Genomic DNA, 20,248 nt, shown 5'->3' on the forward strand with positions numbered 1-20,248 from the left:
GGTGTGATGGTGGTGGTGTGATGGTAGTGGTGTGGTGTGATGGTAGTGGTGTGATGTGATGGTAGTGGTGTGATGGTAGTGGTGTGGTGTGATGGTAGTGGTGTGGTGTGATGGTAGTGGTGTGATGTGATGGTAGTGGTGTGATGTGATGGTAGTGGTGTGATGGTAGTGGTGTGATGGTAGTGGTGTGGTGTGATGGTGGTGGTGTGATGGTAGTGGTGTGATGGTAGTGGTGTGGTGTGATGGTAGTGGTGTGATGGTAGTGGTGTGATGGTAGTGGTGTGATGGTGGTGGTTGTGTGGTGGTGGGATGGTGGTGGTGTGGAGGTGTGATGGTAGTGGTGTGATGGTGGTGGTGTGATGGTGGTGGTGTGATGGTGGTGGTGTGATGGTAGTGGTGTGATGGTAGTGGTGTGATGGTAGTGGTGTGATGGTGGTGGTGTGATGGTAGTGGTGTGATGGTAGTGGTGTGATGGTGGTGGTTGTGTGGTGGTGGGATGGTGGTGGTGTGGTGGTGGGATGGTAGTGGTGTGATGGTAGTGGTGTGATGGTAGTGGTGTGATGGTAGTGGTGTGATGGTAGTGGTGTGATAGTGGTGGTGGTGTGATGGTAGTGGTGTGATGGTAGTGGTGTGATGGTGGAGGTGTGATGGTAGTGGAGTATGATGGTAGTGGTGTGATGGTGGAGGTGTGATGGTGGAGGTGTGATGGTGGAGGTGTGATGGTGGAGGTGTGATGGTGGAGGTGTGATGATAGTGGTGTGATGGTAGTGGTGTGATGGTGGTGGTGTGATGGTGGTGGTGTGATGGTAGTGGTGTGATGGTAGTGGTGTGGTGTGATGGTGGTGGTGTGATGGTAGTGGTGTGATGGTGATGGTGTGATGGTAGTGGTGTGATGGTAGTGGTGTGGTGTGATGGTAGTGGTGTGATGTGATGGTAGTGGTGTGATGTGATGGTAGTGGTGTGATGGTAGTGGTGTGATGGTAGTGGTGTGGTGTGATGGTGGTGGTGTGATGGTAGTGGTGTGATGGTAGTGGTGTGGTGTGATGGTAGTGGTGTGATGGTAGTGGTGTGATGGTGGTGGTGTGATGGTGGAGGTGTGATGGTGGAGGTGTGATGGTGGAGGTGTGATGGTGGAGGTGTGATGGTAGTGGTGTGATGGTGGTGGTGTGATGGTAGTGGTGTGATGGTAGTGGTGTGATGGTAGTGGTGTGATGGTAGTGGTGTGATGGTGGTGGTTGTGTGGTGGTGGGATGGTGGTGGTGTGGTGGTGGGATGGTGGTGGTGTGATGGTAGTGGTGTGATGGTGGTGGTGTGATGGTAGTGGTGTGATGGTAGTGGTGTGATGGTAGTGGTGGTGGTGTGATGGTGGTGGTGTGATGGTAGTGGTGTGATGGTGGTGGTGTGATGGTAGAGGTGTGATGGTGATGATGTGATGGTAGTGGTGTGATGGTAGTGGTGGTGTGATGGTAGTGGAGTGTGATGGTGGTGATGTGATGGTAGTGGTGTGTGATGGTGGTGATGTGATGGTAGTGGTGTGATGGTGGTGATGTGATGGTAGTGGTGTGATGGTAGTGATGTGATGGTAGTGGTGTGATGGTAGTGGTGTGATGGTAGTGGTGTGATGGTACAGGTGTGGTGGTGGTGGTGTGATGGTACAGGTGTGGTGGTACAGGTGTGGTGGTGGTGGTGTGGTGGTGTGATGGTAGTGGTGTGATGGTGGTGGAGTGTGATGGTAGTGGAGTGTGATGGTAGTGGTGTGATGGTAGTGGTGTGATGGTAGTGGTGTGATGGTAGTGGTGTGATGGTAGAGGTGTGATGGTAGTGGTGTGATGGTAGTGGTGTGATGGTAGTGGTGTGATGGTGGTGGTGTGATGATGTGGTGGTAGTGGTGGTAGTAGTGGTGTGATGGTAGTGGAGTGTGATGTTGGTGATGTGATGGTGGTGGTGTGATGGTAGTGGTGTGATGGTAGTGGTGTGATGGTAGTGGTGTGATGGTGGTGGTGTGATGGTGGTGGTGTGATGGTGGTGGTGTGATGGTGGTGGTGTGATGGTAGTGGTGTGATGGTAGTGGTGTGATGGTAGTGGTGTGATGGTAGTGGTGTGATGGTAGTGGTGTGATGGTGGTGGTGTGATGGTAGTGGTGTGATGGTGGTGGTGTGATGGTAGTGGTGTGATGGTAGAGGTGTGATGGTAGTGGTGTGATGGTACAGGTGTGGTGGTGGTGGTGTGATGGTAGAGGTGTGGTGGTGGTGGTGTGGTGGTGGTGATGGTAGTGGTGTGATGGTAGTGGTGGTGTGATGGTAGTGGAGTGTGATGGTGGTGATGTGATGGTAGTGGAGTGTGATGGTAGTGGTGTGTGATGGTAGTGGTGTGTGATGGTAGTGGTGTGTGATGGTAGTGGTGTGATGGTGGAGGTGTGATGGTAGTGGAGTGGTGTGATGGTAGTGGTGTGGTGGTAGTGGTGTGATGGTGGTGGAGTGTGATGGTGGTGGATTGTGATGGTGTGGTGGTGTGGTGTGATGGTAGTGGTGTGATGGTAGTGGTGTGATGGTAGTGGTGTGATGGTAGTGGTGTGATGGTAGTGGTGTGATGGTAGTGGTGTGATGGTAGTGGTGTGATGGTAGTGGTGTGATGTGATGGTAGTGGTGTGATGGTAGTGGTGTGATGGTAGTGGTGTGATGGTAGTGGTGTGATGGTAGTGGTGTGATGGTAGTGGTGTGATGGTAGTGGTGTGATGGTGGTGGTGTGATGGTGGTGGTGTGATGGTAGTGGTGTGATGGTAGTGGTGTGATGGTAGTGGTGTGATGGTAGTGGTGTGATGGTGGTGGTTTGTGGTGGTAGTGGTGTGATGGTGGTGGTGTGATGGTAGTGGTGTGATGGTAGTGGTGTGATGGTGGTGGTGTGATGGTAGTGGTGTGATGGTGGTGGTGTGATGGTAGAGATGTGATGGTGGTGGTGTGATGGTAGAGGTGTGATGGTAGTGGTGTGATGGTAGTGGTGTGATGGTAGTGGAGTGTGATGGTGGTGGTGTGATGATGTGATGGTAGTGGTGTGATGGTGGTGGTGTGATGGTAGTGTGATGGTAGTGGAGTGTGATGGTGGTGATGTGATGGTAGTGGTGTGATGGTAGTGGAGTGTGATGGTAGTGGTGTGATGGTAGTGGTGTGATGGTAGTGGTGTGATGGTAGTGGTGTGATGGTGGAGGTGTGATGGTGGTGGAGTGTGATGGTAGTGGTGTGATGGTAGTGGTGTGATGGTAGTGGTGTGATGGTAGTGGTGTGATGGTGGTGGTTGTGTGATGGTGTGATGGTAGTGGTGTGGTGGTGGGATGGTGGTGGTGTGATGGTAGTGGTGTGATGGTGTGATGGTAGTGGTATGATGGTAGTGGTGTGATGGTGATGGTGTGATGGTAGTGGTGTGATGGTGGTGGTGTGATGGTGGTGGTGTGATGGTAGTGGTGTGATGGTAGTGGTGTGATGGTGGTGGTTGTGTGATGGTGTGATGGTAGTGGTGGTGGGATGGTGGTGGTGTGATGGTAGTGGTGTGATGGTGATGGTGTGATGGTAGTGGTGTGATGGTAGTGGTGTGATGGTAGTGGTGTGATGGTAGTGGTGTGATGGTAGTGGTGTGATGGTGGTGGTTGTGTGATGGTGTGATGGTAGTGGTGTGGTGGTGTGATGGTAGTGGTGTGATGGTGTGATGGTAGTGGTGTGATGGTGATGGTGTGATGGTAGTGGTGTGATGGTAGTGGTGTGATGGTGTGATGGTGTGATGGTAGTGGTGTGATGGTAGTGGTGTGATGGTGATGGTGTGATGGTAGTGGTGTGATGGTAGTGGTGTGATGGTAGTGGTGTGATGGTAGTGGTGTGATGGTGTGATGGTAGTGGTGTGATGGTAGTGGTGTGATGGTGATGGTGTGATGGTAGTGGTGTGATGGTAGTGGTGTGATGGTAGTGGTGTGATGGTGGTGGTGTGATGGTGGTGGTGTGATGGTAGTGGTGTGATGGTGGTGGTGTGATGGTGGTGGTGTGATGGTGGTGGTGTGGTGGTGGTGTAGTGTGATGGTGGTGTAGTGTGATGGTGGTGGTGTGATGGTAGTGGTGTAGTGTGATGGTGGTGGTGTGATGGTGGTGGTGTGATGGTAGTGGTGTGATGGTGGAGTGTGATGGTAGTGGTGTAATGGTGGTGGAGTGTGATGGTAGTGGTGTGATGGTAGTGGAGTGTGATGGTAGTGGTGTGATGGTAGTGGTGTGATGGTAGTGGTGTGATGGTGGTGGTGTGATGGTGGTGGTGTGATGGTGGTGGTTGTGTGATGGTGTGATGGTAGTGGTGTGATGGTGGTGGTTGTGTGATGGTGTGATGGTAGTGGTGTGGTGGTGGTGGTGTGATGGTGTGATGGTGGTGGTGTGATGGTGTGATGGTAGTGGTGTGATGGTGGTGGTGTGATGGTGGTGGTTGTGTGATGGTAGTGGTGTGGTGGTGGTGGTGTGATGGTGTGATGGTGGTGGTGTGATGGTAGTGGTGTGATGGTGTGATGGTGGAGGTGTGATGGTGGAGGTGTGATGGTAGTGGTGTGATGGTAGTGGTGTGATGGTGGTGGTGTGATGGTGGAGGTGTGATAGTAGTGGTGTGATGGTGGTGGTGTGATGGTGGAGGTGTGATAGTAGTGGTGTGGTGGTGGTGGTGTGATGGTGGTGGAGTGTGATGGTAGTGGTGTGATGGTAGTGGAGTGTGATGGTAGTGGTGTGATGGTAGTGGTTGTGTGATGGTGTGATGGTAGTGGTGTGGTGGTGGTGGTGTGATGGTGGTGGTGTGATGGTGTGATGGTAGTGGTGTGATGGTGTGCTGGTGGTGGTGTGAGATGGTAGTGGTGTGATGGTGGTGGTGTGATGGTGTGATGGTAGTGGTGTGGTGGTGGTGGTGTGATGGTGTGATGGTGGTGGTGTGATGGTGTGATGGTAGTGGTGTGATGGTGTGCTGGTGGTGGTGTGAGATGGTAGTGGTGTGATGGTAGTGGTGTGATGGTGGTGGTTGTGTGATGGTGTGATGGTAGTGGTGTGGTGGTGGTGGTGTGATGGTGGTGGTGTGATGGTGTGATGGTAGTGGTGTGATGGTGTGATGGTGGTGGTGTGATGGTGGAGGTGTGATGGTGGAGGTGTGATGGTAGTGGTGTGATGTTGGTGGTGTGATGGTGGAGGTGTGATAGTAGTGGTGTGATGGTGGTGGTGTGATGGTGGAGGTGTGATAGTAGTGGTGTGATGGTGGTGGTGTGATAGTAGTGGTGTGATGGTAGTGGTGTGATGGTGGTAGTCTGACACCAGGAAAGAGAGGAACCGTCTATCTCTACTGACACCAGGAAAGTTAAGGAAGCAGCTTCACGGCCTCTATTTTTTTAAACGGTCTCCGGCTCTACCTTGATGGCCTTGAGGGATCCGCTAAACAGCATGCTGTGGGAGGACACCAGCGTACACACTGGGTTGTCATGGGCACGGATTGTGTTCACCTTCTGCAGGGTTTGGACGTCCCACACCTACATCACACACAGAGAGAGACAGGGGAGAGAGAGAGACAGGGGAGAGAGAGAGACAGGAGACAGAGAGAGAGAGAGAGAGAGAGAGAGAGAGAGAGAGAGAGAGAGAGACAGGGGAGAGAGGGAGAGAGAGAGAGAGAGAGAGACAGGGGAGAGAGGGAGAGGGAGACAGGGGAGAGAGAGAGAGAGAGACAGGGGAGAGACAGGAGACAGAGAGAGACAGGAGACAGAGAGAGACAGGAGACAGAGAGAGACAGGAGACAGAGAGAGACAGGAGACAGAGAGAGACAGGAGACAGAGACAGGAGACAGGGAGAGACAGGAGACAGGGAGAGACAGGAGACAGAGAGAGACAGGAGACAGAGAGAGACAGGAGACAGAGAGAGACAGGAGACAGGGAGAGACAGGAGACAGGGGAGAGAGAGAGAGACAGGGGAGAGAGAGAGAGACAGGGGAGAGAGAGAGAGAAAGAGACAGGAGACATAGAGAGAGAAAGGGGAGAGAGAGAGAGAGAGACAGGAGACAGAGAGAGACAGGAGACAGGGAGACCGAGAGAGACAGGGGAGAGAGAGAGACAGGAGAGAGAGAGAGAGACAGGGGAGAGAGAGAGAGGGAGACAGGGGAGAGAGAGAGAGACAGGAGACAGAGAGAGACAGGAGACAGAGAGAGACAGGAGACAGAGAGAGACAGGAGACAGAGAGAGACAGGAGACAGAGAGAGACAGGAGACAGAGAGAGACAGGAGACAGAGAGAGACAGGAGAGAGAGAGAGAGACAGGGAGAGACAGGAGAGAGACAGGGGGAGAGAGAGACAGGGGAGAGAGAGAGAGACAGAGACAGGGAGAGAGAGAGACAGAGAGACAGGGGAGAGAGAGAGGAGAGACAGGGAGAGAGAGAGAGACAGGGAGAGAGAGAGAGAGACAGGAGAGAGAGAGAGAGAGACAGGGAGAGAGAGAGAGAGAGGGGACAGGGGAGAGAGAGAGAGACAGGGGACAGAGAGAGAGACAGGGGACAGAGGGAGAGAGAGACAGGAGACAGAGAGAGAGAGACAGAGACAGGGGACAGAGAGAGAGACAGGAGAGAGAGAGAGAGAGACAGGGGAGAGAGAGAGAGACAGGGGGGAGAGAGAGAGAGAGAGACAGGGAGAGACAGAGAGAGACAGGGAGAGAGAGAGAGAGAGACAGGAGAGAGAGAGAGACAGACAGACAGGAGAGAGAGAGAGAGAGACAGGAGAGAGAGAGAGAGACAGGGGAGAGAGAGAGAGAGAGAGACAGAGAGAGAGAGAGAGACAGAGAGAGAGAGAGAGAGACAGGAGACCAGAGAGAGAGAGACAGGGGAGAGAGAGAGAGAGAGACAGGGGAGAGAGAGAGAGAGACAGGGGAGAGAGAGAGAGAGAGACAGGGAGAGAGAGAGAGACAGGGGAGAGAGAGAGAGAGAGAGAGAGAGAGAGAGAGAGAGACAGGGGAGAGAGAGAGAGAGAGGGGAGAGAGAGAGAGAGACAGGGAGAGAGAGAGAGAGAGAGACGGGGGAGAGAGAGAGAGAGACAGGAGAGAGAGAGAGAGAGAGAGGGGGAGAGAGAGAGACAGGGAGAGAGAGAGAGAGACAGGGGAGAGAGAGAGAGAGACAGGGGAGAGAGAGAGAGACAGGGAGAGAGAGAGAGACAGGGGAGAGAGAGAGAGAGACAGGGGAGAGAGAGAGAGACGGGGAGGAGAGAGAGAGAGAGAGACGGGGAGAGAGAGAGAGAGAGACGGGGGAGAGAGAGAGAGAGAGGGGAGACAGAGAGAGAGACAGAGAGACAGGGGAGAGAGAGAGAGGGGACAGGGAGAGAGAGAGAGAGACAGGGAGAGAGAGAGAGAGACACAGGGGAGAGAGAGAGAGAGACAGGGGAGAGAGAGAGAGGAGACAGGGGAGAGAGAGAGAGAGAGACAGGAGACAGAGAGAGAGACAGGGAGACAGAGAGAGACAGGGGAGAGAGAGAGAGAGACAGGAGACAGAGAGAGAGACAGGGAGAGAGAGAGAGACAGGGGAGAGAGAGAGAGAGACAGGGGAGAGAGAGAGAGAGACAGGGGGAGAGAGAGAGAGAGACAGGAGAAGGGGAGAGAGAGAGAGAGAGAAAGGGAGAGAGAGAGAGAGAGACAGGGGAGGGGAGAGAGAGAGAGAGAGAGACAGGAGACAGAGAGAGAGAGGAGACAGGGAGACCGAGAGAGACAGGGAGAGAGAGAGAGACAGGGGAGAGAGAGAGAGACAGGAGAGAGAGAGAGACAGGGGAGAGAGAGAGAGAGGAGAGAGAGAGAGACAGGGGAGAGAGAGAGAGACAGGAGACAGAGAGAGACAGGAGACAGAGAGAGACAGGAGACAGAGAGAGACAGGAGACAGAGAGAGACAGGAGACAGAGAGAGACAGGAGACAGAGAGAGACAGGAGACAGAGAGAGACAGGAGACAGAGAGAGACAGGAGACAGAGAGAGACAGGAGACAGAGAGAGACAGGAGACAGAGAGAGACAGGAGACAGAGAGAGACAGGAGACAGAGAGAGACAGGAGACAGAGAGAGACAGGAGACAAGGGAGAAAGAGACAGGAGACAGAGAGAGAAAGAGACAGGAGACATAGAGAGAGACAGGGGAGACATAGAGAGAGACAGGGGAGACATAGAGAGAGACAGGGGAGACATAGAGAGAGACAGGGGAGAGAGAGAGAGACAGGGGAGAGAGAGAGAGAGACAGGAGACAAGGGAGAAAGAGACAGGAGACATAGAGAGAGACAGGGGAGACATAGAGAGAGACAGGGGAGACATAGAGAGAGACAGGGGAGAGAGAGAGAGAGACAGGGGAGAGAGAGAGAGAGAGAGACAGGAGACAGGGAGACCGAGAGAGAGAGACAGGGGAGAGAGAGAGAGAGACAGGGGAGAGAGAGAGACAGGAGACAGAGAGAGACAGGAGACAGGAGACAGAGAGAGACAGGAGACAGAGAGAGACAGGAGACAGAGAGAGACAGGAGACAGGGAGAGACAGGAGACAGGGAGAGACAGGGGAGACATAGAGAGAGACAGGGGAGACATAGAGAGAGACAGGGGAGAGAGAGAGAGAGACAGGGGAGAGAGAGAGAGAGAGAGACAGGAGACAGGGAGACCGAGAGAGAGAGACAGGGGAGAGAGAGAGAGAGACAGGGGAGAGAGAGAGACAGGAGACAGAGAGAGACAGGAGACAGGAGACAGAGAGAGACAGGAGACAGAGAGAGACAGGAGAGAGAGACAGGAGACAGGGAGAGACAGGAGACAGGGAGAGACAGGGGGGAGAGAGAGAGAGACAGGGGAGAGAGAGAGAGACAGGGGAGAGAGAGAGAGAGACAGGGAGAGAGAGAGAGAGACAGGGGAGAGAGAGAGAGACAGGGGAGAGAGAGAGACAGGGGAGAGAGAGAGAGACAGGGGACAGAGAGAGAGAGACAGGAGACAAGGGAGAAAGAGACAGGAGACATAGAGAGAGACAGGGGAGACATAGAGAGAGACAGGGGAGAGAGAGAGAGACAGGGGAGAGAGAGAGAGACAGGGGAGAGAGAGAGAGAGACAGGGGAGAGAGAGAGAGAGACAGGGAGAGAGAGAGAGAGAGACAGGAGACAGAGAGAGACAGGAGACAGGGAGACCGAGAGAGAGAGACAGGGGAGAGAGAGAGAGAGACAGGGAGAGAGAGAGAGAGACAGGGGAGAGAGAGAGAGAGAGACAGGGAGAGAGAGAGAGAGAGACAGGAGAGAGAGAGAGAGAGACAGGGAGAGAGAGAGAGAGACAGGAGAGAGAGAGAGAGACAGGAGAGAGAGAGAGAGAGAGAGAGAGAGAGAGAGAGAGAGAGAGAGAGAGAGAGACAGGAGAGAGAGAGAGAGAGAGAGAGGAGAGAGAGAGAGAGAGAGAGAGAGAGAGAGAGAGAGAGAGAGAGAGAGAGAGAGAGAGAGAGAGGAGAGAGAGAGAGAGAGAGAGAGAGAGAGAGGGAGAGAGAGAGAGACAGACAGGGGAGAGAGAGAGAGACAGGGGAGAGAGAGAGAGGGGAGAGAGAGAGAGGGAGAGAGAGAGAGAGAGAGAGAGAGAGAGAGACGAGAGAGAGAGAGAGAGGGACGGGAGAGAGAGAGAGACGGGGGAGAGAGAGAGAGAGGGGGAGAGAGAGAGAGAGACGGGGGGAGAGAGAGAAGAGAGACGGGGAGAGAGAGAGAGAGACGGGGAGAGAGAGGTGAGAGACGGGGAGAGAAGAGAGAGACAGGTGAGAGAGAGACGGGGAGAGAGAGAGAGAGACTGTAGGAGGGAGAGAGAGACGTGGGGAGAGAGAGAGAGACGGGGAGAGAGAGAGAGACAGGTGTTGGAGAGAGAGAGACGGGGGGAGAGAGAGAGAGAGACGGAGGAGAGAGAGAGAGAGAGACGGGGGAGAGAGAGAGAGACGGGGTCAGAGAGAGAGAGAGACGGGTGAGAGAGAGAGAGAGACGGGGAGAGAGAGAGAGACTGGGAGAGAGAGAGAGAGAGACGGGGGAGAGAGAGAGAGAGACGGGGGAGAGAGAGAGAGAGACGGGGGAGAGAGAGAGAGAGACGGGGAGAGAGAGAGAGAGAGACGGGGGAGAGAGAGAGAGAGACGGGGAGAGAGAGAGAGAGACGGGGAGAGAGAGAGAGAGACGGGGAGAGAGAGAGAGAGACGGGGAGAGAGAGAGAGAGAGACGGGGAGAGAGAGAGAGAGACGGGGGGAGAGAGAGAGAGAGACGGGGGAGAGAGAGAGAGAGACGGGGGAGAGAGAGAGACGGGGGAGAGAGAGAGAGACGGGGGAGAGAGAGAGAGACGGGGGAGAGAGAGAGAGACGGGGGAGAGAGAGAGAGACGGGGGAGAGAGAGAGACGGGGGAGACCGCACAAGAGGCATGTTGGACACAAAGCAGACACGGGCTGATGATCTAGTACATCATGGTTCTACAGTCAGTCTAGGTGTTGCTGTCGTGTCGTCAGGTGTCGCTGCCGTGTCGTCAGGTGTCGCTGCTGTGTCGTGTCGTCAGGTGTCGCTGCTGTGTCGTGTCGTCAGGTGTCGCTGCTGTGTCGTGTCGTCAGGTGTCGCTGCTGTGTCGTCAGGTGTTGCTGTCGTGTCGTCAGGTGTTGCTGTCGTGTCGCCAGGTGTTGCTGCTGTGTCGCCAGGTGTTGCTGCTGTGTCGTCAGGTGTTGCTGTCGTGTCGTCAGGTGTCGCTGTCGTGTCGTCAGGTGTCGCTGCTGTGTCGTCAGGTGTCGCTGCTGTGTCGTGTCGTCAGGTGTTGCTGTCGTGTCGTCAGGTGTTGCTGCTGTGTCGTCAGGTGTTGCTGCTGTGTCGTGTCGTCAGGTGTCGCTGCTGTGTCGTGTCGTCAGGTGTCGCTGCTGTGTCGTGTCGTCAGGTGTCGCTGCTGTGTCGTCAGGTGTCGCTGCTGTGTCGTCAGGTGTCGCTGCTGTGTCGTCAGGTGTCGCTGCTGTGTCGTCAGGTATCGCTGCTGTGTCGTCAGGTGTCGCTGCTGTGTCGTCAGGTGTCGCTGCTGTGTCGTCAGGTGTCGCTGCTGTGTCGTCAGGTGTCGCTGCTGTGTCGTGTCGTCAGGTGTCGCTGCTGTGTCGTGTCGTCAGGTGTCGCTGCTGTGTCGTCAGGTGTCGCTGCTGTGTCGTCAGGTGTCGCTGCTGTGTCGTCAGGTGTCGCTGCTGTGTCGTCAGGTGTCGCTGCTGTGTCGTGTCGTCAGGTGTCGCTGCTGTGTCGTGTCGTCAGGTGTCGCTGCTGTGTCGTCAGGTGTCGCTGCTGTGTCGTGTCGTCAGGTGTTGCTGCCGTGTCGTCAGGTGTTGCTGCCGTGTCGTCAGGTGTTGCTGCTGTGTCATGTCGTCAGGTGTTGCTGCTGTGTCATCAGGTGTTGCTGCTGTGTCATCAGGTGTTGCTGTCGTGTCGTCAGGTGTTGCTGCTGTGTCGTGTCGTCAGGTGTTGCTGCTGTGTCGTCAGGTGTTGCTGCTGTGTCGTCAGGTGTTGCTGCTGTGTCGTGTCGTCAGGTGTTGCTGCTGTGTCGTCAGGTGTTGCTGCTGTGTCGTCAGGTGTTGCTGTCGTGTCGTCAGGTGTTGCTGTCGTGTCGTCAGGTGTTGCTGCTGTGTCGTGTCGTCAGGTGTTGCTGCTGTGTCGTCAGGTGTTGCTGCTGTGTCGTGTCGTCAGGTGTTGCTGCTGTGTCGTCAGGTGTTGCTGCTGTGTCGTCAGGTGTTGCTGCTGTGTCGTCAGGTGTTGCTGCTGTGTCGTGTCGTCAGGTGTTGCTGTCGTGTCGTCAGGTGTTGCTGCTGTGTCGTGTCGTCAGGTGTTGCTGTCGTGTCGTCAGGTGTTGCTGCTGTGACGTGTCGTCAGGTGTTGCTGCTGTGTCGTGTCGTCAGGTGTTGCTGCTGTGTCGTGTCGTCAGGTGTTGCTGCTGTGTCGCCAGGTGTTGCTGCTGTGTCGTGTCGTCAGGTGTTGCTGCTGTGTCGTCAGGTGTTGCTGCTGTGTCGTGTCGTCAGGTGTTGCTGCTGTGTCGTCAGGTGTTGCTGTCGTGTCGTCAGGTGTCGCTGCTGTGTCGTGTCGTCAGGTGTCGCTGCTGTGTCGTGTCGTCAGGTGTCGCTGCTGTGTCGTCAGGTGTCGCTGCTGTGTCGTCAGGTGTCGCTGCTGTGTCGTGTCGTCAGGTGTTGCTGTCGTGTCGTCAGGTGTTGCTGCTGTGTCGTCAGGTGTCGCTGCTGTGTCGTCAGGTGTCGCTGCTGTGTCGTGTCGTCAGGTGTCGCTGCTGTGTCGTCAGGTGTCGCTGCTGTGTCGTGTCGTCAGGTGTCGCTGCTGTGTCGTGTCGTCAGGTGTTGCTGTCGTGTCGTCAGGTGTTGCTGCTGTGTCGTCAGGTGTTGCTGTCGTGTCGTCAGGTGTCGCTGCTGTGTCGTCAGGTGTCGCTGCTGTGTCGTCAGGTGTCGCTGCTGTGTCGTCAGGTGTCGCTGCTGTGTCGTCAGGTGTCGCTGCTGTGTCGTCAGGTGTCGCTGCTGTGTCGTCAGGTGTCGCTGCTGTGTCGTGTCGTCAGGTGTCGCTGCTGTGTCGTCAGGTGTTGCTGCTGTGTCGCCAGCTGTTGCTGCTGTGTCGTCAGGTGTCGCTGCTGTGTCGTGTCGTCAGGTGTTGCTGCTGTGTCGTCAGGTGTTGCTGTCGTGTCGTCAGGTGTTGCTGCCGTGTCGTCAGGTGTTGCTGCTGTGTCGTGTCGTCAGGTGTTGCTGCTGTGTCGTCAGGTGTTGCTGCTGTGTCGTGTCGTCAGGTGTTGCTGCTGTGTCGTGTCGTCAGGTGTTGCTGTCGTGTCGTCAGGTGTTGCTGCTGTGTCGTGTCGTCAGGTGTTGCTGCTGTGTCGTGTCGTCAGGTGTTGCTGTCGTGTCGTCAGGTGTTGCTGCTGTGACGTGTCGTCAGGTGTTGCTGCTGTGTCGTGTCGTCAGGTGTTGCTGCTGTGACGTGTCGTCAGGTGTTGCTGCTGTGTCGTGTCGTCAGGTGTTGCTGCTGTGTCGCCAGGTGTTGCTGCTGTGTCGCCAGGTGTTGCTGCTGTGTCGCCAGGTGTTGCTGCTGTGTCGTGTCGTCAGGTGTTGCTGCTGTGTCGTCAGGTGTTGCTGCTGTGTCGTGTCGTCAGGTGTTGCTGCTGTGTCGTCAGGTGTTGCTGTCGTGTCGTCAGGTGTCGCTGCTGTGTCGTGTCGTCAGGTGTCGCTGCTGTGTCGTGTCGTCAGGTGTCGCTGCTGTGTCGTCAGGTGTCGCTGCTGTGTCGTCAGGTGTCGCTGCTGTGTCGTGTCGTCAGGTGTTGCTGTCGTGTCGTCAGGTGTTGCTGCTGTGTCGTCAGGTGTCGCTGCTGTGTCGTGTCGTCAGGTGTCGCTGCTGTGTCGTCAGGTGTCGCTGCTGTGTCGTGTCGTCAGGTGTTGCTGTCGTGTCGTCAGGTGTTGCTGCTGTGTCGTCAGGTGTTGCTGTCGTGTCGTCAGGTGTCGCTGCTGTGTCGTCAGGTGTCGCTGCTGTGTCGTCAGGTGTCGCTGCTGTGTCGTCAGGTGTCGCTGCTGTGTCGTCAGGTGTCGCTGCTGTGTCGTCAGGTGTCGCTGCTGTGTCGTGTCGTCAGGTGTTGCTGTCGTGTCGTCAGGTGTTGCTGCTGTGTCGTGTCGTCAGGTGTTGCTGCTGTGTCGTGTCGTCAGGTGTTGCTGCTGTGTCGTGTCGTCAGGTGTTGCTGCCGTGTCGTCAGGTGTTGCTGCCGTGTCGTCAGGTGTTGCTGCTGTGTCGTCAGGTGTTGCTGCTGTGTCGTCAGGTGTTGCTGTCGTGTCGTCAGGTGTTGCTGTCGTGTCGTGTCGTCAGGTGTTGCTGCCGTGTCGTCAGGTGTTGCTGCCATGTCGTCAGGTGTTGCTGTCGTGTCGTCAGGTGTTGCTGCTGTGTCGTCAGGTGTTGTTGTCGTGTCGTCAGGTGTTGCTGTTGTGTCGTCAGGTGTTGCTGTTGTGTCGTCAGGTGTTGTCGTGTCGTCAGGTGTTGTTGTCGTGTCGTCAGGTGTTGCTGTGTTGCCGTGTTGTCGTCTAGGTCTCTTTCATGTTGTGTTGTCTCGTTGTGATGTGTGTTGTGTCCTACATGTGTGTGTTATAGTTTTAAATAACTATTTCTATTTTCCCAGACCCCGCAGGAGGCAGTCATTGTAAATTAGAATTTGTTCTTAACTCGACTTTAGTTCAAATAAAAGGTTAAAATAAATAAAACATGTAAAAAAGGTGAGTTATAGTTTTACACACACACAGGACAGTTTATTAGGTACACTGTTCCATTCACCAGAATGGATCGCTCCTCCAGACACACACAGGACAGTTTATTAGGTACACCGTCCCATTCACCAGAATGGATCGCTCCTCCAGACACACACAGGACAGTTTATTAGGTACACCGTCCCATTCACCATAATGGATCGCTACCACAGACAGTGGGTCACGTGGTCGTAGCTTGTTATATAAAGCAGGCAGACAGGCATCGAGGCATTCAGTTACTGGTCCATCGGACGTTAGAACGGGGGGAAAAAACGAGCGACCTTGAGCGTGGTACGATCGTCGGTGCCGGGCGCTCCAGTATCTCAGAAACGTCTGGACTTCCTGGGACTTTCACACGTCTGAATGTCTGAGGGTTTACAGAGAACGACTAACGTCCAGTCAGCTGTCCTGTGGGTGGAGACTGCTCGTTGAGGAGAGAACGACTAACACCCAGTCAGCGGCTGTGGGTGGAGACTGTTCGTTGAGGAGAGAACGACTAACACCCAGTCAGCTGTCCTGTGGGTGGAGACTGCTCGTTGAGGAGAGAACGACTAACACCCAGTCAGCTGTCCTGTGGGTGGAGACTGCTCGTTGAGGAGAGAACGACTAACACCCAGTCAGCTGTCCTGTGGGTGGAGACTGCTCGTTGAGGAGAGAACGACTAACACCCAGTCACCTGTCCTGTGGGTGGAGACTGCTCGTTGAGGAGGGAACGACTAACACCCAGTCAGCAGCTGTGGGTGGAGACTGCTCGTTGAGGAGAGAACGACTAACACCCAGTCAGCTGCTGTGGGTGGAGACTGCTCGTTGAGGAGAGAACGACTAACACCCAGTCACCTGTCCTGTGGGTGGAGACTGCTCGTTGAGGAGAGAACGACTAACACCCAGTCAGCTGTCCTGTGGGTGGAGACTGCTCGTTGAGGAGGGAACGACTAACACCCAGTCAGCGGCTGTGGGTGGAGACTGCTCGTTGAGGAGAGAACGACTAACACCCAGTCAGCTGTCCTGTGGGTGGAGACTGCTCGTTGAGGAGAGAGGTTCAAGGAGGCAGAGACAGAATTTGGCGTTGGGGAGTCCATTGCTCAGATCCTGCCTGGTGTCACCGGTACAGGCTGATGGCAGTGGTGTAATGGTGTGGGGAATGTTTTATACCCCGAAGAAGTCAGGCTGTTCTGGAGGCAAAGGTGGGTCCGACTTGGTACAAAATGGGTGTACCTAATTAACAGTCAGACTGTAGGTGTGTTGTTGTGGTTTATAAGAGAGAACAGTCAGACTGTAGGTGTGGTTTATAAGACACAACAGTCAGACTGTTGGTGTAGTTTATAAGAGACAACAGTCAGACTGTAGGTGTGTTTTATAAGAGACAACAGTCAGACTGTAGGTGTGTTTTATAAGAGACAACAGTCAGACTGTAGGTGTGTTTTATAAGAGACAACAGTCAGACTGTAGGTGTGTTTTATAAGAGACAACAGTCAGACTGTAGGTGTGTTTTATAAGAGACAACAGTCAGACTGTAGGTGTGTTTTATAAGAGACAACAGTCAGACTGTAGGTGTGTTTTATAAGAGACAACAGTCAGACTGTAGGTGTGTTTTGTAAGAGACAACAGTCAGACTGTAGGTGTGTTGTATAAGAGACAACAGTCAGACTGTAGGTGTGTTGTTGTGGTTTATAAGAGACAACAGTCAGACTGTAGGTGTGTTTTATAAGAGACAACAGTCAGACTGTAGGTGTGTTTTATAAGAGACAACAGTCAGACTGTAGGTGTGTTTTATAAGAGACAACAGTCAGACTGTAGGTGTGTTTTATAAGAGACAACAGTCAGACTAGGTGTGTTTTATAAGAGACAACAGTCAGACTGTAGGTGTGTTTTATAAGAGACAACAGTCAGACTGTAGGTGTGTTTTATAAGAGACAACAGTCAGACTGTAGGTGTGTTGTTGTGGTTTATAAGAGACAACAGTCAGACTGTAGGTGTGTTTTATAAGAGACAACAGTCAGACTGTAGGTGTGTTGTATAAGAGACAACAGTCAGACTGTAGGTGTGTTGTATAAGAGACAACAGTCAGACTGTAGGTGTGGTTTATAAGAGACAACAGTCAGACTGTAGGTGTGTTTTATAAGAGACAACAGTCAGACTGTAGGTGTGTTTTATAAGAGACAACAGTCAGACTGTAGGTGTGTTTTATAAGAGACAACAGTCAGACTGTAGGTGTGTTTTATAAGAGACAACAGTCAGACTGTAGGTGTGTTTTATAAGAGACAACAGTCAGACTGTAGGTGTGTTTTATAAGAGACAAGTCAGACTGTAGGTGTGTTTTATAAGAGACAACAGTCAGACTGTAGGTGTGTTGTTGTGGTTTATAAGAGACAACAGTCAGACTGTAGGTGTGTTTTGTAAGAGACAACAGTCAGACTGTAGGTGTGTTGTTAAACAGGATCATTTATAAGAGACAACAGTCAGAACAGACTCACTATGATGGTGCAGTCAGCTGAGCCACTATACAGTCTGTTCCTACAGGGAGGGAGAGGAGAGGAGAAGGAGAGCGAGAGGGGAAGAGGAGAGAGGAGAGACAGAAGAGTGAGAGAGGGGGGGAAAGAGAGCGAGAGGGGGAAGAAAGAGAGCGAGAGGGGGAAGAAAGAGAGCGAGAGGGGGAAGAAAGAGAGCGAGAGGGGGAAGAAAGAGAGCGAGAGGGGGAAGAAAGAGAGCGAGAGGGGAAGAAAGAGAGCGAGAGGGGGGGAAAGAGAGCGAGAGGGGGAAAGAGAGCGAGAGGGGGGAAAGAGAGCGAGAGGGGAAAGAGGAGAGACAGAAGAGTGAGAGAGGGGGAAGAAGGAGAGCGAAAAGGGGAAGAAGGAGAAGGAGAGCGAGGGGGAGAAGGGAGAGCGAGAGGGGAAAGAAGGAGAGCGAGAGGGGAAAGAAGGAGAGCGAGAAGGGGGGAAAGAAGGAGAGCGAGAAGGGGGAGAAGGAGAGCGAGAGCGAGAGGGGGAGAAGGAGAGCGAGAGCGAGAGGGGGGAGAAGGAGAGCGAGAGGGGGAGAAGGAGAGCGAGAGGGGAAAGAAGGAGAGCGAGAGGGGGAAAGAGGGCGAGAGGGGGGAAGAGGGCGACAGGGGGAAGAAAGAGAGCGAGAGGGGGAAGAAAGAGAGCGAGAGGGGGAAGAAGGAGAGACAGAAGAGTGAGAGAGGGGGAAGAAGGAGAGCGAGAGGGGAAGAAGGAGAGCGAGAGGGGGAAGAAGGAGAGCGAGAGGGGGAAGAAGGAGAGCGAGAGTGGGAAGAAGGAGAGCGAGAAGGGGGAGAAGGAGAGCGAGAGGGGGAGAAGGAGAGCGAGAGGGGAAAGAAGGAGAGCGAGAGGGGGAGAAGGAGAGCGAGAGGGGGGAGAAGGAGAGCGAGAGGGGGAGAAGGAGAGCGAGAGGGGGAGAAGGAGAGCGAGAGGGGGAGAAGGAGAGCGAGAGGGGGAGAAGGAGAGCGAGAGGGGGAGAAGGAGAGCGAGAGGGGGAGAAGGAGAGCGGTGAGGGGGGAGAAGGAGAGCGAGAGGGGGAGAAGGAGAGCGAGTTGAGGGGGAGAAGGAGAGCGAGAGGGGGGAGAAGGAGAGGAGAGGGGGGAAGGAGAGCGAGAGGGGGGGGGAGGAGAGCGAGAGGGGGGGGAGAGCGAGAGGGGGGGGAAGGAGAGCGAGAGGGGAAAGAAGGAGAGCGAGAGGGGAAAGAAGGAGAGCGAGAGGGGGAAAGAAGGAGAGCGAGAGGGAGAAGAAGGAGAGCGAGAGGGGGGAAGAGGGAGAGGGGGAAGAAGGAGAGCGAGAGGGGAAAGAAGGAGAGCGAGAGCGAGAGCGAGAGCGAGAGGGGAAAGAAGGAGAGCGAGAGCGAGAGGGAGAGCGAGAGCGAGAGGGGGGAGAAGGAGAGCGAGAGGGGAAAGAAGGAGAGCGAGAGGGGAAAGAAGGAGAGCGAGAGGGGAAAGAAGGAGAGCGAGAGGGGAAAGAAGGAGAGCGAGAGCGAGAGCGAGAGAGAGGGGAAAGAGAGAGGGGGGAGAAGGAGAGACAGAAGAGTGAGAGAGTTCCACAACAGCAGCATTGAAGCCTGAATACATGATTATATGTCCTGCTATTATTACTACTACTATTAACACATCTGTGTGTGTGTGTGTGTGTGTCCTTACCCCTGTGTGTGTGTGTGTGTGTGTGTGTGTGTGTGTGTGTGTGTGTGTGTGTGTGTGTGTGTGTGTGTGTGTGTGTGTGTGTGTGTGTGTGTGTGTGTGTGTGTGTGTGTGTGTGTGTGTGTGTGTGTGTGTGTGTGTGTGTGTGTGTGTGTGTGTGTGTCCTTACCCCTGTATACACAGTGCCAGCACGATTCCATCATGACCCTCCAGAGTCTTCTGGCATTTATAGGTGGTGCAGGTATCCCACACCTAGCAGAGAGAGAGACAGAGAGACAGAGACGGAGAGAGACAGAGACGGAGAGAGAGAGAGAGAGAGACAGAGACAGACAGAGAGAGAGAGAGACAGAGACGGAGAGACAGAGAGACAGAGAGACAGAGAGACAGAGACGGAGAGAGAGACAGAGAGACAGAGAGAGAGAGAGAGACAGAGAGACAGAGAGAGAGAGAGAGACAGAGAGACAGAGAGAGAGACAGAGAGACAGAGACGGAGAGAGAGACAGAGAGACAGAGAGACAGAGAGACAGAGACGGAGAGAGAGAGAGAGAGACGGAGAGAGAGAGAGAGAGACGGAGAGAGAGAGAGAGAGAGAGAGAGAGAGAGAGAGAGAGAGAGAGAGAGAGAGAGACAGAGAGACAGAGACGGAGAGAGACAGAGAGACAGAGAGACAGAGAGACAGAGACGGAGAGACAGAGAGACAGAGAGAGTCAACATGTGTCTGTGTGTGCGGTCTGAGCGTTGATCAACGATTACAACTCAGACCTAGAAGACTTCTGATCAACGATTACAACTCAGGTCTAGAATCAAATCAAATTGATTCATGAAGCCCTTCGTACATCAGCTGATATCTCAAAGTGCTGTACAGAAACCCAGCCTAAAACCCCAAACAGCAAGCAATGCAGGTGTAGAAGCACGGTGGCTAGGAAAAACTCCCTAGAAAGGCCAAAACCTAGGAAGAAACCTAGAGACAAACCAGGCTATGTGAAGAATTCTGATCAACGATTACAACTCAGACCTAGAAGACTTCTGATCAACGATTACAACTCAGACCTAGAAGACTTCTGATCAACGATTACAACTCAGACCTAGAAGACTTCTGATCAACGATACAACTCAGGTCAAGAAGTCTTCTGGTCAACGATTACAACTCAGACCTAGAAGACTTTTGAGAGTCGATCGACGGTGATAAATGCAATAAGTGAGTAAAGGATAATTATCTAAATAAAAAGTTGAGTAAAAAACGTTTGTTCGTTTCCACTACGTCCCTGGTTGGGTCTGGTGTAAACCCATCCAGGCAGGCTGGAATCTACATTTGCACGGCATTTTAGCTATCGATGAGACGTTTGGCGGTGCCTAATCAGTTCACTCTGTACCTGCCTGGCTGAGGAGCAGCGTGGGAATGAGAGGGAGCTCTCCTGACAACCAGAGAGACAGTGTGGGTAGAATGAGGGAGCTCTCCTGACAACCAGAGAGGCATTGTGGGTAGAATGAGAGGGATCTCTCCTGACAACCAGAGAGGCATTGTGGGTAGAATGAGGGATCTCTCCTGACAACCAGAGAGGCATTGTGGGTAGAATGAGAGGGATCTCTCCTGACAACCAGAGAGGCATTGTGGGTAGAATGAGAGGGAGCTCTCCTGACAACCAGAGAGGCATTGTGGGTAGAATGAGGGAGCTCTCCTGACAACCAGAGAGGCATTGTGGGTAGAATGAGAGGGATCTCTCCTGACAACCAGAGAGGCATTGTGGGTAGAATGAGGGATCTCTCCTGACAACCAGAGAGGCATTGTGGGTAGAATGAGAGGGAGCTCTCCTGACAACCAGAGA

At 53.8% G+C, this 20,248-nt stretch overlaps 1 pseudogene; it reads right to left on the bottom strand.

The window, feature by feature from the left end:
- The window catches only part of LOC124025667, a 59,596-nt pseudogene that overhangs the window by 9,994 nt on the left and 29,354 nt on the right, over window positions 1-20,248 (bottom strand).

The sequence above is a fragment of the Oncorhynchus gorbuscha genome, unplaced genomic scaffold, assembly GCF_021184085.1.
Source record: "Oncorhynchus gorbuscha isolate QuinsamMale2020 ecotype Even-year unplaced genomic scaffold, OgorEven_v1.0 Un_scaffold_2334, whole genome shotgun sequence".
Taxonomy (NCBI): Eukaryota; Metazoa; Chordata; class Actinopteri; order Salmoniformes; family Salmonidae; genus Oncorhynchus; species Oncorhynchus gorbuscha.